At 28.3% G+C, this 20,582-nt stretch overlaps 1 long non-coding RNA gene across 1 annotated transcript in view; it reads left to right on the plus strand.

Annotated features, from left to right (window-relative positions):
- The first annotated feature begins 3,487 nt into the window (after positions 1-3,487).
- The window catches only part of LOC107453450 (uncharacterized), a 103,654-nt gene continuing 86,559 nt past the window's right edge, over positions 3,488-20,582 (plus strand). The window contains exon 1 of the long non-coding RNA XR_015434643.1: positions 3,488-3,673. This is a non-coding gene — a long non-coding RNA (uncharacterized LOC107453450). The remainder of the gene's footprint in view (positions 3,674-20,582) is intronic.

The following is a 20,582-nucleotide window of genomic DNA, read 5'->3' on the forward strand; positions in this document are numbered from 1 at the left end:
CGTTTTCCCCCATCAGTTCTTTTTTGTCCAATGAAAATCACTCCTTCCGGACTTATTTCGCTAGGTCAATGGCTGGTGCAAGTGGCTTTAGATACATTAGAAAAAAAGTTTCCATAAGAGCTCATAAAAGCATAATTAACAGACTAATATCATGAACAGATTATATTAATCTATTAATTATGCTTTTATAACAGAGTTAATAACAGATATATAATTAAGATAGCAGTCAATCTATGTAATTCTTTGGCTTGAATTATACACTCATCTTGATAGTCAAGGACCACATAATTTTTTATTTTGCTGTTGCTGAAAGTAAATATTCTTAAGATTAAGATCCCTATTTAAAAACTGGTGATATCTCTCTCTAAGCAAATAACTTAATTCACAAAATCAGTGCTTAATATTTATTTTTAGAAGCCTTGCCAAAAAGAAAATTGAAAAAAAGTATGCACATTATAGTTTGCAAATTATATTTGAACAGGTTATGTTAAAATAAAAATACTATGAAATTCAATGATTCATTACTATGAAAGGCAAGCTTGAATGTAACTAAACCTGTTTATTGTCAGAAGAATTGAAAGGCGATTTATTAGAAATTTCAAAGACTATTTTGTTTTGATATCTTTCAATTTTCTTACTTAGCCTTCATTGCTGCTCTTTTTCAGGCATTTATTTTGTTTTTTGCCTTGATTCTGTACATGCATAAGTCACACATTTGTACTTTTGAGTCTTTATATTCTTGGATTATCCATTTGAGGGCAGATAAAGTTGGGTTTTTCTCTACTGACTGTTTTGCGTCTACTTGTGTATACTTAATTGATTTCATTTTTAACAAGGATTTTTAAAATTTAGGGTGGTCATTAAGAAATTACATTGTTTTATTTTTAATTTGTCTCAATTAATCAAGCAGTGGCAGGTAAGAAGAAATAATAGCAAAAAAGAGAAAATTACAAACACGTAGCATTTTAGCTGTAAATTTTGCCTGTCAACTCGAAAATGGATTTTATTTTGATTCGACTCAACTGATTAAATAAACTTAGCACTTTTAAATCACTTTTAGAAAATGAACTAAGTGTTCCTCTTCCAAAGAAAATACTTAAGTTTGTTAGGCTCTCGCTATTTTTTATATAGTTAAAAGTACACTTTAAAGTTTCGATGTAAACAACTATTTTAATCACAACTTCCGTACACACAATAAGATATGCCAACATCTTTCTTATAATTAGGTTAAATAATTTTGAATAATAATATATGCTGATAAAATTTAAAAACATTTTGGATATAAATAGAAAATGTACTGTAAACAAATTATAATATCACTAGTCTAAAAACATTAAATATATAAAAATTTAGAGAAGAATTTTTTTAAAAAATTTGTTCTAACACTATTTTTGAATGAATTCACGAAGTGTAATTTTAATTGCAGTGATATTGTTCCATTCCCTCACGATAGCCATCTAGTTCATTTACTAGTGAAAACTTAAATATTTACCTAAACTTTGCAGCATAATATACCCCTTGAGTATTCCATGGAGTTCAGATTTTGACTTTGACTATTCTTGGCTGAACATAATCTTCTTAAACCGTTTGGGAGTGGATTTAGAAGCATTGTCCGTTCAGTTAGGATCAGCTAATGAATGACCAAATGGTATCAGGTAAGATATGCATAAATTAATGTTGTGCAGAGTTCATATGTCCAGAAATTCACTCTGAATCATACAATTCGTCATGGCTGAAGGTTCCCTTGACCATCAATGCATGCATTTGTCATCTAAAGCATTAATTTCGTCCTCAAGTTATGGAAGTATTAACAACTCATTGTTCCTGGAGATAACTCTTTTTTGCCCCAAGATGTTTTCTTTATTTTCATAAATTTTGAATTACCCTTTGATTTTAGGTTCTTTCAAATTGTGACATCTGAAGCTTTTTTGTTGAATTGCTTAAGGCATGTGTTGAGTTTTTTTTTTTTTTTTTTTAGTTGAAAGTCGAAAAACCGTTGTCCACCATGGTTGTCTTATTTTTTTATTCTGCTAGATCGTTTTCCTTTTTTTTTTTTTTTTTTTCAAGCATTATTCCAGAGCATCATAGTGAATGGCAGTTTTAGCACGCTTCATCTACCTAACTATCTCGCCTTCAAATTTATCTGCGCTTAATAAAATAAAATTTTTCTTGTTTCACATTCAGACAACTTATTTTTCCTTACAGCATCTTAAAACGTTGGATAACATAAGCAAAACGCTAACTTAAGTGTCACAGGTTATAGTTTCACGAGGTACAGCGCATACGTTTTGTGATAATTGGGTATAATATAAAAGAAACACAACTACTTCCACTTAGTAGGAATAACATTTACCATGGCGCAATGCTAAATTCTATGCCACTATCCACATAAATCAATTATTAATCAAAAATCGAATATCAATTACTTTTCTTTATAATGGAATAAAATCTGGCGAGCAGCTATTTAAACGATCAAACACTTCGTTTGTTTATTTGTGGCTTGAAGTTAGTCTCGCAGAAAATGCCGTTCATGGGTTAAATTTAGTAGGAATAACACAACCTGTGACGTAGGCTATAGTATACCCAATTATATGTGAATACAAGACAGAAAAACATCTGTAACAGCAAGTGATCATGAAATCAGAAGTTATGTTGTTGGTAATAGACAGGTAAAAATTATTGAGAAATTGTTCTTCAAATGCTTGGCGTGTTCTACTTCAATGTTTGGCTTGTTCTGGTTAGTTTTTTCAAACTGTTCCACCTTTTCCTTAGGGAAATTTTGCCTCTTATTTGCTGCTAAAAAAATGGCGCCGTCATTGCCAAAGGTTATGATGGAATTAATGCCCGATATTTTCAGGCTCCCGCTAGAGGGCGTACTCGAGTGTTGAGATCGCGAATAACGTTATTGGGTATAATATGAAAAAAACACAACTACTTCGATTTAGTAGGAACAACATATGACGCAATGCTAAACGAATGGAATTTAGTTGTTGTTTATTTAGTTATTGTTATTAGTAGTTGTTGTTATTAGTAGTTGTTGTTATTTGTTTTAGTTGTTGTTGTTTATTTAGCTGTATTTAGTTTCAATAACTTTTCTTTATAATGCAATAAAATCTGGCGAGCAGCTATTTAAACGATCGAACACTTCGTTTGTTTATTTGTGGCTTGAAGTTAGGCTCGCAGAAAATGCCGTTCATGGGTTAAATTTAGTAGGAACAACACAACCTGTGACGTAGGCTATAGTATACCCAATTGTCCATGAAATAAAAAAAAATTATAAAAGTGTAAAAATAACCTGAGACAAAATTATTTTTCATAAATAGATTTATTTATTCTCAGGAAACTATATTAGGCTAATTTTTATCTTGGTAAATGATGTTTCTAAAATTATTAAATAGCAAACGATTTTTTTTTTCTGTTGCAAATATCTCAACTTGGATTCTGTAGTTCAGTAAATATTCTATCATGATAGTTGCTGACTTTGTTTTTCAGTAATAGTAGTTTAATTGATTTTCATTTTTTGAAGTTAAATAAGATAAGAAAAAGCGTTAATTGTCGTCTTTGACATTTATGTAATTTTTTTTCAGTAAAAGCATGCAATTAATTATGAACAGAAGGAAGATGACCTCGAGTTCCTAATTTAGAAATACGGACTCAATCAAAGAACTGATTCGTAAGTATTTTCTTTTACATTGTTTAATTCTTTTATTTATTTATTTAAACGACTTAAAACTCCTCATGCACCACAAAGTATAGCATGAGGCTTACAGTTGTAAGTAGAAAACAAAAAGAAGAAAAATTTACATTAAAAACAAAATTCCGCAAGGCCACAAGCTTTTGACCAGTTCTGATAAGACAGGTGGCCAACAAATAGAAAGACGTCTCAAATCAGTCTTTAAAGTCATTCGGGCACTCGCATACAGACTACAATGAAGAAGAATATGTTCAGCATCACCGCAAGCACAAATTCACCTGGTCTGCAAATGGAAACGAAATAAATATCTCTTAAAATTTCCATGGTTTGTTAAAATTTGGGTCAATTAAAAATCAGTTGCAAAGAATTTACATTGCAAACGGTGAAAAATGGATGGAAAGAACCTTTTCGTCCAAAGCGACCGAGGCGAAGCAAGAAATTCAGCATTCCAGTCCGCAATGAATAATTGCAGAATAATTTGATAGCGTAATGTAAATGTTTAAAACTTCTCAAAAGATTTTAAAAAAGTATCAAGTTATTTAAAGTTTTTTTTTTAAGTGAAAGGCATTGTAAATAGAATAACAGAAATAATCAAATTATGATTTATTTGTATGCGTATGTCAAGCATGAAAATAAACCTTTTTTTTTTTTCGAGGAGAAATAATGTTTATAAACTAATTGTTGATCAATTAGAAACTTGTTCTTCTCTCTTTTTTTGTCAGTTATCTTTTTTTATCAAATTTTTTTCAAGGAGTGATGAAATTTTTATGAAAGTTGAATATTTTAGAATGTTAATTGAATTTCATTTAGTTTTTTGTTACTTTGAATATTCGATTTTTTGTTCTCCTTTTGAACGCATGTTTCATTAAGTTCTTTATGATTCGTTAAATAATTCGGTTAAAATTTGCGGATGCTAACTGCTTTTTATTTGTTCTTGTATTATTCGAAGTATTTACCGTATGTTCTACGCATTATTATTTTGTTTCAAATATAAAATAACTCGATAAATAAAATTACCCCACTAAAAATAAATTACCACTTTCACCCATGTCCAGATTCCAGGAGCTCTGTAAAAACGTTTCTGGAGTAATAGGAGGGATACACAGATGGAGGAACACACTCTTCTTTTTTAGATTGATAAATTGCTAAAAATAAATCAGTGTTTATTTTTATCGTCCTCTATTACACATATCTCGTTTTGGCTTTATTGTAAATTACGGTATTTCAATCAACCTAAAAAAAAAAAAATGCCACATAAAATGTCAAAAAAAGGAAGGAAAAAGGCGTTAAAACAAAATTTTAAGTAATCTGATTGAACAGTTTCTGAGGTATGACAAACTAAAATAGATTCAAATTGTAACTACCACTATTTTTACATATTTCCTTAAAGCATTTTATCTGAAGAATGTTTTAATTGGTCTTGCTACAGTTAAGAAGAATCGTGGATTCAACTTCGTTTTCATAATTTCATCTTTAAAAGTATTAACGTCAATATGTCAATTGCCTTTTATGGTATTATTACAGATGAAGTTCGCAGAGTTTGTGAACGGAAACAGCCAGTTACAGGAGAGTTTCAGTCACCAAGATGGCGACGTGCCGCTACTTAATCTAGCCAGGGCTTTAGTTTCATGTATATACTCACAGAGGATGGAACCGAATATGATAAAGACTGCCTGTGTTAAAGATGGGAATCAGCTTATGACGATCGTTCTAATAGAGACATTAAACAAGTGATTGGTTATTTCAGTATTAGGTTAGGAGAAAATCGCATTTACGATAATCTGTTAGGTTTTATAGCCTTCATGACGAGAGTAATTAAAAGCGATAGAGATTACAGTCGTTGCGATTTTGCAGCGAACAACAGTTTTGTTGGAAGCAGGGCTTTCTCGTCACATCAGAGCATACTACAAGCTACTTGGTGACCACCATAAGGGCATACTCTGAATCATATTGACAATGTATATATTGATCTGAGGCGGATCTACATCAGAAACTTCTACTACATACCAGGTTGTCTCAACATCCTAAAACAGATGGGCATAGATGTAAATTTTGCTTCCCTAAGTAAAGCACTCTTATTGACTCTTGTGATTCTAAAATCACGAGACAAGTTTTTTGGGATGGCAGAGCTCACTACGACAGACAATTATTATAGAGAAAAATATGGGCTCAAGTGATGCGTTGAGACACAAACACAAAAAAGTAAAACACGGAATGAAATAAATTTTTTTATATATATAACCAGCGTTGAGCGATTATCAATTTTCATTCCCGTAGCCTTGTAATTTTGAACCTAAACCAGAAGATAAGGAAACTCCTAGATCAAACATCGGGTCTGTAAATAGCGTATAGGTTTGAAAAGCCATTGGCAAAAAGCCACGCGCAGAGGGTAATCGCACGTTGCTGGACTCTCTGTATGTGGAATGGGTGTAAGCGTTCTTCGGCCAACCGACGTGTCGACGACATGCTTCATGTTACAGTCTTATACATGTGTTGGGAGATTCGCCCACATGGTTTAAGAAGACTTCTTTCACGAGTGTTTGTCATATAGTCGACCATTTCCATCTGCGCAGTGCTGGAAAACTCGGTGATAAATGAACCATTTTCACAAAGTTGCCAATGTAATCTCTCAAACCTTTTTAAAAAAATTATTTTTGAGATCGCTCATCATTTTTGTGGTTCGGCAAACGTCTACTTGGAGAACGTTCTTGAAACAGACGTAGCGCAGCTCTGCCGTTACCATTAACTGCAGCATACATTCGATTCATGTATACTTTTTTGCTGTTAGTAAACTCACCCATCATGCTGCAGTTTGCAAACGTCGGTTTTTGCTGATGTAGCAGATTATTGGCACACCGCTTTATTATTAATCTCAACTATTGCTAACATTGTCAGCCAATCACGCCATAGATATCGCCAAGCATGCATGACTGTTGGTGGATGCGATTTTCAGCAACTATTTTAACATTTTATTCTCGGAATCGCTCGTTAAGTATGCTTATGATGAATATTTTATACTTCCGTAAATCTGTTATTTTGTGGTGTTTGTGCCTCACCGTGTCACTTCCGCCTATATATTCTGCACAATAGTTGTTTGTTTTAGTAAGTACTATCATCTCTCAAAGTTTGTCCTATGATTTTAGTCGAAAATTACGACGAAAAATTGTTTTTACTCAATCAAATATATAAAATAAAATGTTCGAAATTTATTTTTTGATAGATTAAAATTTAAAATATTATGAACGATTTAAAAAAAAGTTGTTTGTTTTTCTTTTGAAAAATTTAATTTGTATGAAAAACATATTAGGACTGAAGGATATTAGAATACATAAATATCAAGCATCTTAAACAAAAATGAACTTTAAACTAACAGAATAGACCATATGAAATTTCAAGACAAAGTAGTTTATACTTAAACGATTGTAATATAAAAGCTGAAAAATATGCTTTTTGAGGAATTTCGCGAAAAGAGTTCTTATTTTGAAGTTCATGGTAGGAAATATATTTGTATCATCTGTTTTTCCATATCTAGCCCGAGTGTAAATATGATGTGCTTATGCAGTATTCATTAGATGCTAATGTAATCATGCTTAATATCTAGTACATTATTCATAGAAATCAAATGCCAATTTTTTTCCCACCAGAAAATATCCTAAACATACATTAAAAACAACGATCTTCACAATGTATCCATTATGTTAAGAATTAATATATGTTTTCTAGCGCGATTAGGACATATCTTTTAACGTTGAAATTTAATGTGCTGTCTAATGTAAACAAATTGTTTATATTAGTCGGTAACTAGTGTCCCCTGGAACACTGGAGTTGAGATGTTCCTTCAGATTAATTTCTAAAATACTAAATATTCACTAAATTAGTGTGGTAAGATGACTTGGATATTTACAGAACTTAGAAGAATCTAACCCAGGAAAAAAATCTGACATTTAGCAAGTCCTCCGGTAATATGATAAAAGACATTTAGAAATTGGAAATCGATGGTGCTTGGATAATTAAGTTTCTCCCATCTACACAAAAAAGAACACTGAGGCAATGGAATATTCTAAGATACCCTTATTTTAGGACTTCAAATTTTAAGATAGACTTGAACTTGGAAAAAAGAGTGTATATTATATTAACCAGTGTTATTCCTTTTCTAAGATAGCTTCGCTTTGTTACAGAGTGGAATATTGCGGAGAAATGTAAGTTTTAAGCGTTTGTTCACAAGAAGTCAGTGATTTTCTACAACTTATTCACTTTTTCTACTTTACACCGAGATAAAAAAGCTAACTTTTCAGCTATTAGCAGGATGTCCCTATTTCACAGTATATGCTATAACTAGACACTTTACCATAACTAGGTACAGCCGTTCGGAATTTAAGAGAGGGACTTACGTTGGCACCGTGTATATTGTAAAATTAAATTTCTGTATTAAAAACTTTGATTAAATTGAACTAAGATGTAGCAGAAAAATTGATGTATTAAGCTTATTTTTAATTAATGTTCATATTTTCCCTATCAAATTGAGAAAAATTTAAATTCGAAACGATTTTACAAATACTACAATAATATCATTACTTTATTCGGTATTAAAGTGGTTCGCTTTCTCCGAAAGTTTGCAACAGATCGTTAAAATACTAAAATCGAATTTGTGAATGAACAATTTCTAATCATATTTAATCGTAAAAATAAATAAGCATACAAATTTTTTATTGAAGAATTTTTAATAATGTAATAGTAGCTCAAAATGAGTTCTCATTTCACAATTAAAAGTAAACGTTTTTTACAATACACATATATTTGTACAAAATTTGATTAAAAATAACGTTCGATAAGGAATTTTCCAGATTCCAAATTATAGTTTGCAGAGTTATGAAGTAGACATTAACACACCTCAGTCATTTTTCAAATAATTGCAAGAACAAAATTGATTTCAATACAATATTTTGTGTTCAACTATATACTCTAACAACAACAACAAAAACAAAAAATATTGTACAATAAATTGCTTTCAGACATGATATAAATATATTTTCAATACACTATTTTGAAATACCTAAAAGCAAATTACCTTAGAGTTTTCTAACTCATACTTTCGAATTACATCTGATTTAAAATTACAATCTTATATTTCAAATTTTTACTAATTCAAGACTTTTTTTCTCTCATTGTAGAATATATTTTTAAAAAAATGATAGCGTATAATTTTTTAAGTAAATTTTGAGATTTAATTTTTAAATAAATTTTAGGACTTAAATAGGGAATTTCGGGTAGTTTTATGCATTATTCTTTACACGAAGCTATTAAGCTTTTATTTAGCCCTAATCTTCAGATAATTGTTTTTCAATTTTTGCTTAAGATTTTGTGACTGTGAACATTTATGAAAATTACTCACAAAATCGATATAACTAAATAAGCTCATAAAAAAATTGAAGATAGTTAAATATTACATACTAATGCTTTCTTAAACTATATTTTCTAAATCTTTTGCTGTGTTTTTTTAAATAACTCAGAATAACTAGTTAATAGAATATTTATAAATCAATCATAGTAAAGATCTTAGTTGTGCAAACGAACATGTATAATTTGCCTGTATTGCAGTTAAATTTGTTTAGTATATACGAACATTGATATGAGTAGAGAAACAGTCTTTCTGGAAAAGAGATTAAAATTACATCAGCAAAATCCTAATCTATAAATACTAAACTTACAAACACACGTTTAAAATATTCTTCTTTATTTGCGTTTTTGAACAATTTAAAGCAATTGTAAAACCAGTATCTTATAATTCAGCAGAACAGTTTAAAATAGCTTTACATACGTTCAGCATTAAGAAAAAACTTTAAAACATATCTAGATAAAATAAGAAATAATATTAAAGTTTAAAATTCTATGTGTTTTTCTCTCTCGAATTTTCTTTGGCATTAAAGCTACCTATTTGTGATCTATGGACAGTTATATGCTAAAAGGCACTTAGCATACATATTTTTATGAGAAAAAAGGTTATCTATTTGAGCTCTTTTACATTCGTTAATTTTATAAAAATATGAAATACATTAGTTGGCATCTAAAATAGTCACATCATAAAATTCGTTCTATTGACTTTTTCTAATAAGCACCATTTAATCACATAAAAATGAACTTTTCATGTAAACCCTTTAAATATAAAAGTATTACATGAACCTTGATTCATCAAATAGCTCTGTTTAAAATATTTTTTTAAAAATGGCACATCTGTTATGAAAAATTACATACATTTGAAACATGATTGTTTGTTGATAGAACTAGTTGATATTTTAAAATTCTATTTTGTTAGATCGATGAAAGAGTTTTTTTCCGGATTAAAATTATACCAAAAGAAGAACATTAGAACATGAAAATTTCATTTAATACAAAATTTAAATTATTTAACAAAACAATTTAATGGGAACGTTTCACTTCCAGTTACACACAAGAAATTCTATTTTGCAAGGAATTCAAAGATAAATTTGTGTTACACTTATGTAGTCAATAATGCTTTTATTACTTTAAAAAAAAACTTTGCTTAGCATGTACTTTAAACAAATAAGCTTTAAATTTTAACTTCTTTTAAATTTTTGATGTATCTGTAATGTGTTTTAGGTTTATTCAGTCTGTAAATTTAAGTCTCTATAATTTCAAACTTTGGCTAATAACTTATTCGACCTAGACTTAAGATTCGGCATCTTTCGAGGAGAAACATTTTGATAAATGGAAATTATATCTTTAACACTTATAAAAGAGAAGAAAAAATATAAGCAATTCATGATTTAGAAAGTACAAATCTTATAAAAAGTCAATAAATTTAAGTACCCGTAAAAGTTTTGTCATCAAATTAATATTTAAATATCAAATAAGTAAAATATTACAAACAGTATTCGCTTGAATTGTTTAAGATCTAAAACTTTTTTTTTACGCTGCAGTAACAGGAAGTATGAAAAGTTGTTTTTCAATGATAATGTTAAACGTTTATGCTACTTTAAGTAAACCATAGATACGACGAATGAAATGAGAATGAAGATTTTTTTCATTAGTTTATTAATATTTTATTTTTGTTACTGCCGTAATGTTTTTATTTTATTTTAAAACATTAAAAGAACCAAAATATTAATTTAATTATTTCTCAAGAATGGTTGGATATTTTATAATGCTTATTATTTATGTTTTAATGAAAACGAAATGTTTCTAATTTTTTCCTCAAAAGAATATGAAGTTCAAACTATGTAAAATCGCAGAATAACTATTTATTTTAACAAATGCTAATTAGTTTAATTTTGCTTTACAATTTTTATTTTTATCCAAAATTAAGTTTTTCGACCTTTTGTAATTATTTCGCCTTTTAATTTTTTTAATTTAAACTTCTTAATAACGTTTCAAGACTCATATTCTGCTTTACCTCTGAAAGCCTTTACCATTTTAAATACTTCTGATTAAAATACTAAATAAATAACTTTTTTTTAATGAACCTACTTTAAGTTAAAAGGAAAAAAAAAGATTTTATTAAAATTTAAATGTAATTGCATGTATTATGAATGCATTTTTAGTATTATTAAGGGCATTCTTTTGGCATAAAATTTTTTTATATTTTAAGCAACTGTTCCAAATATTAAAATTTGCTAGATAAATAATAGCAAATAAAAAAAATTACATAAAATTTCTCTATTTTTTCGCCTAAAAATATCTTAAAACATATGAACATTAAAAGAACTTTAATGAATTTTTTACTTTAATTTGATTGCAAAAATGAATTTTTTTCAACTTTAAAGACACAAAAGTATTTTTTAGTCAATATAAAAAAATAGTTAATATTTCTTAATTAATGACCATAAAGTTAACATTTCTCATCTTCAAAAATGGTATACAGTATTAATTTTTAAAAAAGTTGAAGATTTGAGTATATGTCCGTATTAATTAATCTTTTCAAGGGAATGTGTGTTTCTTTCATTTACGTTAAAACGTTTAATTACCATTTAGAATTACTGTTTCATGACAAATGAAATTTGATGATAGTAGCATTATGTATTAATTACAAGATTGTGAAAATTTACAGATAAAATAAAATAAAAATAAAAAACAACGAGATAAAATAATATGTAGAATAATGAGGTTAATATGTTAATATATTAAATATGAAAACATAAAAGAAATAAAAAAAAGCAACACAAAACTGGAAGTTAGTTGCATTCTTTTAATAAATATAGTAACTAGTTAAAACTCAACACTTTGACCCCTGAGCAACATTTTCCCCCAAAGACAAAACACTAATAAATTAATAAGCTAAAAAAAATCATATTCTCTACAAAAACTATCACAAATATTTACTTAAACTGTACATAAAATGTCGGTATTACAAGGACATAAAATCCATATTTGAGCAGAATCACGTATTAATATAAATATATTTGTATATATAGATATATTTTATACAAAGGAATGTGTACATGACGAAAGCTTTTAACAGAATATGTTTTATTGGTTTTATCTCATTTAAGACGTACAATTAATGTAGATTTCGTCTATTTGCAGAGTGTTTCGTAATCACCACCCTTTATATATATTTTTAGAAATGTCAAGTTAAAATCTGAAAAGTATGCACATTATGGTTGCAAGTTAATTTTTAAGCAAGAAAAAAAAACTTTTAAACGAAAACGCCTTTTTCAAGGATTAAATAAATTTCGATTGCGATTTGTTTTTTCCTGTTTGAATAGTATTGAAAAATGTTTAGAATAGTATTGAAAATTTTTCAAGCAAAATTTGATTTTAAGCAATATTTCAGGTTTAATATAAAATTTTTTTCGAAAAATTTTATTAAAAAAATTAGTCAAAAAATGTGATAACCATTAAAACATATTTACATTTGGTGAATTATATTTCCCTGATTTCATTAGATAATACCTGTAATACAATGCCCGTCTAATGTGAAGATAAAATATCTCACTTTTTTTAAAATTACTTTTACCAACGTAAGAATAATTACTTATTTTAATAAGTTTTCATACAATACAATAATAACTATTTGCAACAATTTTTAGTGTCATTTTACAGTTCTCAGTTTTATTGCAACCCGTATTTATTAGAGAAATTATGTAAAATATTGATTCACTTAAATGAAAATAATTTGTGTTAAATTTTTATTATTTATTAATTTAAAATTATTCTATTCTTTTACATTCACAATTTATATGTTATGCTAAATTTAACATACGATATTCTAACAATTATGATTTGTTAGTTCTAACCAATCATAATTGGTGTAGAATAATTTAATATCCAAAAATGTTTTAGATTGATTTTACTTTTTTTTCCCCAACAACATAAAGTATGAAATTCGAAAGCAATTTAAAAGATACGTTATTTAGTTGAATTTTTTAAAAAAATTTTCTCTTTTCACATTTTATTCTTTTGTATGTTCAATTCAATTTTTGCGCAGTCAATCATGCAAATTATCTTAGATAAACGAAATATTTTACAGCTATCATTTGTAAATAGTTCAAAATTTAAAAGCTGATTTTAACATATTTCTTATAGAACTGTAGTTTTCTTATATTTGATTACCTCTTAATAAATGAAAAAACAACCACAATTCAGCTGTAAGTAAAATTTTTTTAAATAGCAATTCATTTTAATCCTAGATCATTAATGGATTGTAAAATCCATTTCTCTATGTCTGCATCAATTAAAGAGCCCAATTTAGTGAAGTGAAACTTTTTCTGTTAATGTTCATTTACAGTTAAAATTGTAAGGTAATGCTTTATAAAAAGCTCAAAAGCATGAAACTGAGAACCATCAATTACTAATAATTGTTTTACAATGTAGTCTAAACATTAAAAAAATTGTTTTGCACTAGAAAACCAGAGGTTTACTATGCTAAACGTTTATTTTATTTTATTCACAATTTATCAACTAATTTTAAATATAAGATATTATTTTGCCAATAACATAAAATACAGATTTTTTCATAAAAATGTAAGTCATTTTAAGAAAATATGCAAGAAATTGATAATGTAATGGTAAAAAAAAATTATTGATAAGACACATACTGTACTTTTTCTAATGTAAAATTTCTTTGTAATAAAAACATATATGCATGTATATATTTATAAGATTCTTTATATTTATGAAAAATTGATGTTTATAGTTGAGACAAGAAATTGTTACTACAAAGAGAAATGATACAGTACAAAAGTTATATAAGATCTGACATATGTCGTGAAAACCTGACATGATTAGTGAGATGCACACTAAATAAAAAAATCACATTTGAACACATCTGTAGCATTCTTATGAACTCTAACATTTTGCCTTAAACAAGGAATAAGTATCCCAAATTTCAAAAATTATTAAAAAAATATTCAAAATTTATCAGTTTGACTATGAAAGTTAAATCTAAAATTTTTATTTAATCAAAATTCAGTGAAATCAGTAAGTCATTACAACAGCATATAATGAAACTTTAAGTAAATAAAAAATGTTTCGCCAGTTTAGTGTTTTTTAAATGGCAAAAGCAATAAACTTTATTTTAGCATTACTATAAGCAAAATGATGCAACTTTTTAGAGGTTATTTTTTTATTTTATTTTTTTACGGAGTTTAAAAACAAATTATTTAAACATTGCTATTTTTGATATGCTTTGATTTTTATATTTTATGTTATCTAATTTTTTTAATTTAGTATATATTTAAATATCAAACTATGTCACTTTAAAAAGAAAAAAAAAAGGATTATTAAACAGCACCTATAATCTAAAGATTGATTTAAATTCAATCTTTGAGACTAAAATAAATAATGATAATTTTTTACTATGAAATATTCAAAATTAGTATTAAATTGAATCAGAACAGTGATTAGTTCCTCTGCAACCTCAACTTACTCACAAAAATAATCTGAAAAATAACAGATATTAAAACTTTCAGTTTCTTAGTCTTTTTTATTCATTTATTTTTTTGCGAAATGTTTAGATAAGAAATTGAGATAACAATTCTATATTAAAAACCGGACATTAATATTAAAAACATGAGCAAACATCATATTGCAAAATTCAAAAGAGTAATTATTATTTTTCAAAGACATCTAATAAACATCAAAGTATTAACTAAGCTTTATTTACAGTTAAAGAAAAATAAATTACATTAGGTTTTTTTTCCTTCGCTGTTTGATGTGTTAATGGATGATCGATAGAAAATCAATCACAAGATTTATGGTAAAAAAAAAAGCTTCTTTTACAGACATCCCTCACAGGTTCTGGTCAACCCACCTTCAAAAAATCAATAACTCTTCCCCCTTATTCTGTTAGCCAATCATGAAAAAGTGAACGAAGCTTGAGCCACGTGCTTCGATTTGGATGAGTTGTGGGTTATCATCATTAGTAGGGAGACTCAAAAAAATTTTGTTGCCCTATTCCATACTGAAGAAGATTGCTTCAGTTGTGGTATCTTTTTAATTAGAGAAGTTCTGCTTTTCCAATTGGTTGTTTTTCCCCCGGTAGACGTGGAACTGAATCCTTAATTCTAACTGATATTATACCATTTTCTGATGAACTGACACCAACAAAGCAAACAAAAAAACGCCCATGTTAGCTTTCAATGTACTGAGAGTAAAACAATTTTAGTGTTGCTTTGAATAATTTATTCGATAAAAGAAATTAGAATGAAAACGGAGAATGACGATAATGAAGAGTGGTGCATGGGATCGAAAATTGAAACATACACATACTAGTGTATTTTCCTATAAAAGAAATCACAAGGCTTTTAAAGAAATGAAATTAATTTAATTGAAAATTACCAAATTAAAAATAACGAGTATGTTGCAGACATGACAAAAAGTTTCTCATTATAAATAACCTTCTTAGATGGTCGTATATCATTAGAATATTACAGATTTCTTTTGCTAAATAAAATATTGAGTAAATTATGATTGTTTATTAATTCTTTTTTTAATATTTTAAATTTTTAAACTTAGATTTTAGTATAAAATTAATTATAGTAAATTAGTTTTATTTTAGATTCCAGGTAAATCATGTGTAAAAAATTACATTGATTTGCCGTGAATATTTGAAATCATTCATGTTGCTTGAAGCCACAGGGGTCCACTGCAGATGATCTCGAACAAAATAAAAAAAATCATATTGATTGTACTCTTTTGATTGATTTATTATAGAAAATAGTTATATTGATAGAATAAAGGCTTATATTTATTTCAGTTTTTGTTCAATCAGAATTTTAGTATACAATTCTTAAGGTAACCCTTAGAAGTTTGGAGACCCAACTCTCTCAGACCTTATGACAAATTAGCCATTAATTATCTCTTACTAATACTTTATGCAAATTTTTAAAATTTAAAATATGTTGTAAAGTTTGCTTCAAAGTCTATCACGGCAAATTTATAATTTGGCGAATTTATTTGGCGAAATTATAATTTGGCGACTATAAAGACTAGACAAGTCACTTATCTAATGCTTGATTCTGTGGTTTGATGCAAGAACTAATGTTAATATTTGATAAAAGCTTATGCATTTGGTTGAAAGAGTTTTCTAATTTTTATCAGGAAAAGAAAACTAAATAAATAAAACCATCAAATTTTGAAAGAATGGAGAAAAAATTTACTTTTCTCGAGATAACACTATTTATTTACACTATTTTTAGTCCTTAGTCTAGATACACTATTTTTAGTCTTCACTTTAAGATACAGATTTATTGGAGGAGTATAAAGAGATAGTTATTATAAAATTAATCAATAACATTAAATAAGCAAATTAGAGTCGTAGTTTTTGAAATAAATGTAAGGGGATAAAATAAATGTTTTGAAATTAATTTAATTTGTATACTTTTTAAATTAGCGTAAGAAAGTTACAAAAATGTTATTTTACCCAATCGAAATATTTTCTGTTAGTGAATGCAAATTAAATCAATTTAAAATTCAAATCGGAGAAAAGTGAATATTTATGGAACACAAGTGCGTGAAAACAAGAAGTGCTTAGTTGAGGGAAAATAAAGCTACTAATCATGAAAATGGTTCTTTTACAGCTCGTTTCGTGACGATAATCCTTTAACGTTCTACGTGGGATGATTATAAAAACGAGTATACCTGCCTTACAAGAGTAACTTAGTTTAAGGGTTGTACAATAAACTTACTCTTGATTGATGTTTTTTGATTCTTTTACTTTAGCGCCATTACTATAGCTTTTTGTTTAAGGCGAACACACATACGTGGAGTACATATTAATATAATTATCGCAAATTAAAATTTTTATCAGGTAGACCTAGGCAAAGAAAAAACGTTACACATGAATAAAAATATTTTGCACCAAAAATATGTGCTTTTTCATGGAAAGGGCTAATTTTATAAGACACAATTTTTAATTTCTGATGTGCAGTCCTCATTCTAAGATGCAGTATTTCATAAATAAAACTTAGGAACACCGCATTTTGAAAGGAGCATTAGCTGCAACTATTTATGGCACTGTTGCACAATAATAAACAAAACCGACAGTGTTATCCTTTCATACAACTACTGATCACCGATTTTTAATTTATTGATTTTTGATTTCCAGTTTTAGCCTTAATTTGTATGTTCACATTTAATTCATTTTATTTTCATATTAAAAAAGTGTTTAAAAAAGGTTTGTTATCATAGTCATTGGAGATATATTGATACTTATTTCATGGAAAGGATTAATTTCACAGAGCATAATTTTTAATTTCTTGTAAGTCTGAAGTGATCATACCAATGTGTCGTATTTTATGAATAAAACTTAAGAATTTCGAGGTCACGCATTCTGATGGGAGCATTCGTTGCAATTATATAACTGCGGGCGCCGCTGCGCAATAATAAACAAGACCGACTGAGTTACTCTTCCGCACAGACATTTCTGACAGACTTATCGGCCCCTAGACCCACTTTAGAGAAGACCCCTATCCCCTTAAAAAATCCAGGTGTATTCGGTCGTTGACCTGAGGTGGGCAAGATTAGGGTCAGTGCCTAGACCCCTTGGTCGTTATGTAACAAACTATCCCCAGGGGCACTTGTTGTTTGTTTAGACACCACACGTTTAGAATACTTTCTGAGGTTAAGATTTAGCAACCTGTTCTTTCAAAAAGTTTTCTTTTCTTACTTTTCTTTCGCCATGCTCCAGATACTTCCCTATTTAGAAATGTACCTGCTCGACTATAACTGTACATCAAAAATTTTATTATGAAACAAAATAATTATAATAGCTTCCCAAAGTACAAAAAACATCATTTTTACTAATTTGCTAGAAGAATTAAAATACCGAATTGAAAAAATTTTTTAATAAATTTCTATGTGAAAAAAATTAAGCACTTGAATAGAAACTAAGAAAATAATAATTAATAATTGGAAAAATAATTTGAGCTCAATAACCAGTGTTTTTGGAATGAAAAAAAAAGACAAAATTTGTCAATTTTAGACTGACTCTTCTTTTTCTTAAAGTTATGATAATACCAAATGATTTAAATAAATGTAAATTTTATTTGTTTCATTAATTTTCAAATTATGTGTGAAATATGAAAGAAACATACTGTACACAGCAATAACACGCACCAAGAAGCTCAAGCTTTTGTTTTTAACTTGCGAAATTTCTTCTAAGTAATCATAGAACTTAATAAAATTTATTTTTGAAGCAATATTTAAAGGCTGTTTCACATTAAATTTTAAATTTGAAGTTTGATAGAAAACAAATTTTGATTCTCTAAATTTTTATGGGGTCTATGATAAATTTAATTTCGAAACAATTATAAAAAACTAAATAATATTTTATGTGAGTTTTTATAATATGTCGTAAAGCTAAGTTTAAAGACTATCAAGGCAAATTTAAATCGTTCTAAACAAATTTTTAGGTTTTAAATCGTAGTATAGTCAAGTTATTATCTGGGAATATGCTGGAGGAAACCAATTTCTAGCTTTTAAATTCCTAAATAAGTATTATCTCTCCATCCCTCTAAATAAAACTTCTTTTCTTTATCTGTCTGAAAATTAATACTACAGCTGTGTTTTTAGGAGGGGAAAAAATCATTGGTATGACCAACATCCAAAAGATATCTTAAAATGAGACAGTCATCCCCAAATTTCCCTCTTTCGATTTCTCTGAAGTCTTCACGCAAATAACCTCCAGGCACAAAATTCAATGAGTAGACAAACAGGGTAAGCGTGAATACTACATCAACCAACCTAGTCCGGAACTTAGCAAGGTCAACGAACAACAACCCGTGACCTCAACCAGCACAGGGCGTAAACAACCCCCCTATACTCCCGCCAGGTATGCCCGAATATCCCCATCGCCCCACGAAAAAAACAGGTATAAAAAATTAAAGACTTTTTTTTTCTTTCCTATCTCTGTAACTGCTTAAGAGTGGCCCGACAATAACAGGTTGACTAAACTTATGCAGTTGTTTACCTGAAGCTGCGTTGAGGTAAAAAAAAAAAAGGGGGACTCGGGGCCTCTTAAGAAAGGAGGTTAAAAAAACGTCTAGAGAGAGATGAGGAACTGATTAAAAAAAAAGAATTAGGATTTCTTTTCTTCAAATTTATTTATTTTTTGGAGAGGGAGTAAACTTTGTATCAAAATATTTGAAGTTACCAGTGTTTTACATCAAATGAAATCCGTAGCAGTTTAATTTTTTAAGGGAAAAAAAAAATGAAAAGAAATGGTGAAAGGCTAAATCTGTTAACCTATCATAAATGCCCAACCTAAGCAAAGTTGAATGAATTATTTAATTTTTTCTATACTTAAAAAATTGGACATTTTACAAGAGCAATGATGTGATAAGAGCTAATATTTCATGTAAGATATCTAAAATTAAGTTTACATGAATTTAAAACATGATTTTAAGAAAACCTCGTTTGCAGTTTAATAAAGCAATTAAAACTACTACCCACTGTTTTGAAAACCTTCGTATGCATTTGATTTGAACAATGAATGAATTTGATTTTTCCTTAAACGATTTAAAAAACAGATTTTATAAGCATCTCAAGAAATCGAAACAGAAAAAACTTTTGTTTTTCTATTTCTGAAACAGCTTTAAAAATAATTGTGTATTTCATTATCTTTGAAAGAGATTATAAGCAAAGAGGGAGCTAATAATTGAGGGATTGGAAACATTTTAAATTAGTTTCCACGGGAATGCTTTTAAAATATTGTTGGTTTGTCAATTTGATTCGTTAAAGTGAACATGTTGCTATCTTGGGAACTGAAATACATATAAGAAAAATATAATCACGACAAAGTTATTTTCTTCAAACATACAGCTAACGAAGAATCTATCCACTGTTCTTACGATTCATCAATACTCGCGAGACATTTTGATGTTTGTGAAAAACATATTAAGTTTATCTAGTTAATTCCAGGAGGGAATCTTTGATGTCTGTCGCCATTTTCGAATTTCTCTCCCTCCCCTTTGCCATTTTTTCCCTTTTTGCCAGCCCCTTCATTTTCTACAACTCCCTTTTCCCTTCCCCTCAATGTCAAAGTAGTATTGGGAATTCGTACATTTTATCCTACTTACTTTAAGGTTAGTAAACGAGGGAGATAAGTGCTTGGAGAGTGGTGGATGCTTGCACACTATTTGCGGATCAATACATGAAAACTAGAAACTAAAGTGGCATGCTTTTACCACTAGGAAAAATATTCCTTTTACTCATAATTAAAAATTACCCAATTTCAGTGTTGGACAGTTTAAAAAAAAGTAATTGTTATTAAATGTTTTAACTGACAAAACTAATATCATTACTACTAAAAACAAAAATTTCCAAACATTATATGTCTAAGCTGATTTAAATTTCGAAAGAGTGCAGAAATGTACACTATTTTTGAGTATACTCCCTAACAGGAGTGGGGAAAGAAAATGACCATCAGTCT

Source organism: Parasteatoda tepidariorum, chromosome 6, assembly GCF_982258835.1.
Source record: "Parasteatoda tepidariorum strain Cologne lab strain chromosome 6, Ptep-v5.0, whole genome shotgun sequence".
Lineage (NCBI taxonomy): Eukaryota > Metazoa > Arthropoda > Arachnida > Araneae > Theridiidae > Parasteatoda > Parasteatoda tepidariorum.